The sequence below is a fragment of the Procambarus clarkii genome, chromosome 31, assembly GCF_040958095.1.
Source record: "Procambarus clarkii isolate CNS0578487 chromosome 31, FALCON_Pclarkii_2.0, whole genome shotgun sequence".
NCBI classification, from domain to species: Eukaryota; Metazoa; Arthropoda; class Malacostraca; order Decapoda; family Cambaridae; genus Procambarus; species Procambarus clarkii.
The window spans coordinates 19,303,813-19,309,772 of record NC_091180.1 but is presented as its reverse complement, the minus strand read 5'-3'; positions in this window follow the sequence as shown (position 1 = coordinate 19,309,772).

Here is a 5,960-nt window from a genome sequence, read left to right as displayed (position 1 = left end):
ACAGGCTCATCAGAGTTGCGGGACATTAGGTAACGGGGCTCTCTCTCTGCTGGACAACCGGCTGTGGTAAGGCTTCTCTTAATAATGTCATTGACCTCGCCGTGTCTTGCATGCCATCCTCCTGTCCTTTGGCAGAGAAGGCCATGCCGTCTGTACCTGTCAGCCTCTGCCTCACCGCAAATACACCTGTATTCGGTGTGGATTGGGGCAGCGAGGCGGAGAGCCACGGCAATTCGGAGGGCCTGCAGTGTGAGACGGGTGCCGGTTGCTGACATTGGGGTTGCTAATAGGAAGTCACCTGCATGGGGAGCTGCTACAGCTCTAAGTCGGGCAGTGTCATGTGGTGTTGTCGCAGCTTCTTGGTCGGCAATGGGGCGATCCCAGCTGGACTGCTTATGGGCTTCAGAAGGCGGTGGTTGGGGTGCTGGTCCTGCGAGAGACCCATTTGGTTGTGCAGTCTGTGAAGCTGGGATCATGTACCCCAGCCTGTTGACCTAGGTGCTCAGGTAGGATTTCCTTCACTAGGTTGTCAGATGCCACTGGAGAGGACAGGAATGCTGGTACAGCAATTTGTGTTGCTGTGCGAACTCCGAGGCCGCCGAGTCTGACAGGGAGGTCTGTTTCCACTATGCGTCGCTGAGAGAAAGATTGAGGGCTTTATCTAGCAGTGATTTCAGCAGGCTGTCGTACTCTTCTAATTTAATATTTATAAAATATATATAACAGGTTTTGTATAGTTAGGCATAACAGGAGGCATTTGTGCTTAGGTTCTAATAGGAAGATTAGTTTAAATTCCACATACCTGAATTTACCTGAGGGCCACTAGCACTAGTGGCCTCAAGGATGACAGGAAGCCGGCGGCTTGTCAAGGGTCCTCCGCCTCTCCACATTCGCCTTGACGTATAACACTCTGTGAAGGGAGGACTCAACAAAACTGGCAGTAGATAAAAGTGAAAGAAAACGGGTGTTTCTCTTTTTTTTTTTTTAACCAAACAATATACCTGTGTTTTTTTCTGGTGTGTGGCGTGACGCGAGCAAGAGTCCAATTGAAGTGTTTGGAAGGAGCGAAACGTGGCTTGTATCCCTTAGTTTTTACGTGTTATAAATGCTGTTTTTTCTCTGTGTTTTTTTTTTTTTATTTTCATTTTACTTCCTTTTTCTGTGTTTTTATTTTCATTTTTATTCCTTCGCCTTTTACTATAATTTTTCTTCTTCTTCAACTTTCTTCTTCTTCTCCGTTTCCTTTTCATTTTTTATCCCTATTTTTTTTCTTCTCCCTTCTAATCTCCCGTTTTCTGCTTTCGTTTTTACAATCTCTTCAGCTTCTCATCTCTCTCTCTCTCTCTCTCTCTCTCTCTCTCTCTCTCTCTCTCTCTCTCTCTCTCTCTCTCTCTCTCTCTCTCTCTCTCTCTCTCTCTCTCTCTCTCTCTCTCTCTCTCTCTCTCTCTCTCTCTCTCTCTCTCTCGCTCTCTCTACTGTTTTAAAAGAAAATATGACAAAGAATAAAGGAATCTGGAATTATTGGTTAACTGAGGGTAGAGGCCAAATTCCTCTCATGAAACCTCATACCCTGAGTCCTTGCGGCCGAGTGGGCAGTGTACGGGAGTCGCAGTTCATGGACCCACGTTCGATTCCCGCCCGAGGCAGAGACTAGAGAGAATGTGGGAGTTAGTCAGCTGCTGCAACGTGGGGGTGTGAGTGGGAGCTTGTGGGAGAGATTATCAAATTAGGTAGATATGATAGAGATAAAAATTGGCCAGAAATCAGTGCATTAAACAACGGGCGGTGACTAAGGCGGGGTCCAAGAGCTAACAACAAAGATCCTGCAGGCATAAATACAAACAGTACACACACACACACACACACACACACACACACACACACACACACACACACACACACACACACACACAAGACACAAGGTAATGAGGGAGACAGTAGCCAACCTGCAAGATGATTTAAGGGCAGCAAAGGAGGAGATAAGATACCTAAAGGAGACTCTTCCACAATACCAGGCGCAAACCGTACCCCAGGGAGATGGGAATGCTACTGTGGAGGGGACCACCACAACCCAGATCTCATTTGCTGAAATGCTTAAAAAGAGCCCTGAAGCTAGGTCTGCGGTTAAGGAAGTTGCCATGGAAGTGGCTTCCTCTCAGGAAGCAGCTAGATGTACTAGCCGGCTGATAGAGAGAAATAGAGCAGTAGTAGTAGCAGGCATTGAAGAACAAACAGGGACCAGACCAAAGGAGCGGAGAGACAAGGACAAAAACATGATTAAAGAGATCCTTAAAGAGGTAAGGATGGAGGGAGCTGAGCGAAATGTTGAAAAGGTTTTCAGGCTTGGAAAGTACAACAAGGACAGAGACCGAATGATAAAGGTGGTTTTCATGAGCGAAATCGCGAAAGAGGAACTGCTAGCAAGGAAGTGTTGTCTAAAAGGTGTAGAGAAGTTCAAGAAAATATTCCTGCAGAGGGATATGACAAGGGAAGAGAGAATACGGACAGCAGACGCGAGGAAGGAGCGCAGGGAGAGAGAAGGAAATCAGAGTACCACAACCCAGAACCCTACAATCCCAGAGGGAAGTGGAGAACCCTCCTCAAACAGTGCAACAGCCACAGGGATTGGGGCACCACCCCCAAATTCTACCCAACAGACACCCAACCTGCCCCATCCCCTGTCAGCCCCCCACTAAGTACCCACCTAGGGCACCCTCCCCCCACCCACCCCCCTCCCCCCACTCACCCCCCTTCTCCCCCTCACCCCTCTCCCCAGGACCTCCCTTCTCCCCCATCCCCCATGCCCTCCCTTCTCCCACATGCCTTCCCGTCTCTCCCACCCCCATGCCCTCCCTTCTCCCCCTCCCCCCTAAGCCCCCCACTCTCCCCCACCCCACCTAAGTCTTCCCCTCTCCCCCACTCCCCTAAACCCTCCCCTCTTCCTCACCCACCTCAGCCCTCCCTTTTCTCCCACGCCCCCCAAGCCCTCCACCCTTTTCTCTCCCCCCAAGCCCCCCCATCTCCCCTATCCCCCACAGCCTCTCCTCCCCCCATGCTTCCCCAACCCTCCCTCTCTTACCCACCCCCTGTACCCTCCCCCTCTTATCCACCCCCTGTACCCTCCCCCTCTTATCCACCCCCTGTACCCTCCCCCTCTTATCCACCCCCTGTACCCTCCCCCTCTCCCCCACCACCCCAAGCCCTCCCTCCTCCACCAATCCCCCCGTGCCAGGTCCCCCCAGCTCCCACTCACCCCAGATCCCAAAGGTCCCCCCCAGAAAAGAAGCAGAAGAGAGTCAGTTTCAGGGTGATGTACTCGAACATAGATGGGATCACAAGCAAGACAAGTGAACTAAGGGAAAGAGCACAAGAAGTTAACCCAGATGTAATCGGACTCACTGAAACAAAACTCTCTGGAATCATAACGAATGCCGTGTTTCCCCAGGAGTATACAGTAATAAGGAAAGAGAGGGAAGGTAGAGGAGGAGGCGGAGTGGCCCTACTCATGAGAAGGGAATGGAGTTTTAAGGAGATGGCCATCCCGGGCTGTGAGGAGTTCAGAGACTACATAGCAGGCACCATAACAATGGGAGGACCAAGAATAGTAGTAGCAGTAATATACAACCCTCCACCAAATGACAGGAGACCCAGTCAAGAGTATGAAAACAACAACAAGGCAGTTAACACTATAATTGAGAGGGCAGCCTCTGCTGCCTGTAGAAATAGATCCCACCTGCTCATCATGGGCGACTTCAATCACGGAAAGATTGACTGGGAGAACAAGGAACCGCATGGAGGCGAGGATACGTGGAGAGCCAAACTATTGGAGGTGGTGACAAGCAACTTTTTAACGCAGCATGTCGGAGAACCCACAAGGATGAGAGGCAATGACGAACCAGCGAGACTCGACCTAGTCTTCACTCTGAACGACTCCGACATAAGAGAAATCGGTTTTGAGGACCCAGTAGGAATGAGCGACCACAGTGTACTGGTGTTTGAGTACTTGATTGAAGAAGGGTTATTGAACTCGAGGAGGGATACCGAAACCAAAAGGTTAGCATACCGAAAGGGAAACTATGAGGGGATAAGAAAATTCCTAACAGATATAGCATGGGAAACAGAGCTCAGGGGAAAGACGGCCCAAGATATGATGGATTACATCACGCAGAAGTGCAAGGACGCAGCAAACAAGTTTGTCCCAGTCCAAAAGGAAAACAGAGAAATGAAGATGAGAAACCCATGGTTTAATCAAAGATGTAGGCTAGCTAAGCAGCAAAGTAAAAGGGCATGGAGAAACTATAGGAATAACAGGACACTGGAGAGCAGAGAAAGATACCAGAATGCCAGGAATGAATATGTCAGGATGAGAAGAGAGGCAGAAAGACAATACGAAAATGACATCGCAAGCAAGGCAAAGACTCAGCCTAAATTGTTGCATAGCCACATTAGGAGAAAAACAACAGTAAAGGAACAGGTTATGAGATTAAGGATAGGGGCGGAAGGATTCACTACAAATGACAAGGAAGTGTGTGAGGAATTGAATAAGAAATTCCAGGAGGTCTTCACCTTAGAACAAGGAGAAATTCCAGAGGTAAGTGAGGGAATAGCTAACCAGGAACCACTGGAAGAGTTTGAGATTACCAGTGGGGAAGTAAGGAAGTGTTTACTAGAGTTGGACGTGACGAAGGCTATAGGCCCAGATGGAATCTCCCCTTGGGTTCTAAAGGAAGGAGCAAGAGAACTGAGCCTACCACTCTCCATAGTGTATAACAAATCACTGGCAACAGGGGAACTGCCAGATACTTGGAAAGCAGCTAACGTAGTCCCGATATACAAGAAAGGGGATAGACAGGAGGCACTGAACTACAGGCCAGTGTCCCTAACCTGCATACCATGCAAGCTGATGGAGAAGATTGTGCGAAAAAAACTAGTGGAGCATCTGGAGCGAAGGAACTTTGTAACACAGCATCAACATGGGTTCAGGGATGGCAGGTCCTGCCTCACAGGGTTACTTGAATTCTACGACCAGGCAACAAAAATAAGGCAAGAAAGAGAAGGGTGGGCAGACTGCATATTTTTGGATTGTCAGAAAGCCTTTGATACAGTGCCACACAAGAGGCTAGTGCGAAAGTTGGAGATGCAGGCTGGAGTGAGAGGGAAGGTACTCCGGTGGATAGAGGAATACCTAAGCAACAGGAGACAACGAGTCTGTGTGAGGGGTGAGGTCTCAGATTGGCGAGACGTCACAAGTGGAGTCCCGCAGGGGTCAGTCCTTGGACCTATACTGTTTCTGGTATATGTAAATGATCTCCCAGAGGGTATAGATTCGTTCCTCTCAATGTTTGCCGACGATGCAAAAATTATGAGGAGGATTGAAACAGAGGATGATAGTAGGAGGCTACAAGATGACCGAAATAGACTGAGTGAATGGTCCAACAAATGGCTGTTGAAGTTCAACCCGAGTAAATGCAAAGTAATGAAACTAGGCAGTGGAAACAGGAGGCCAGGCACAGGATACAGAATAGGAGATGAAGTACTTAATGAAACAGACAGAGAGAAAGACCTAGGAGTTGATATCACACCAAACCTGTCTCCTGAAGCCCACATAAAGAGAATAACGTCTGCGGCATATGCGAGGCTGGCTAACATCAGAACGGCGTTCAGGAACCTGTGTAAGGAATCATTCAGAATCTTGTACACCACATATGTAAGACCAATCCTGGAGTATGCGGCCCCAGCATGGAGCCCGTACCTTGTCAAGCACAAGACGAAGCTGGAAAAAGTCCAAAGGTATGCTACTAGACTAGTCCCAGAACTAAGAGGCATGAGTTATGAGGAAAGGCTGCGGGAAATGCACCTCACGACACTGGAAGACAGAAGAGTAAGGGGGGACATGATCACAACCTACAAAATCCTCAGGGGAATCGACCGGGTAAACAAGGATGAACTTTTCAACACTG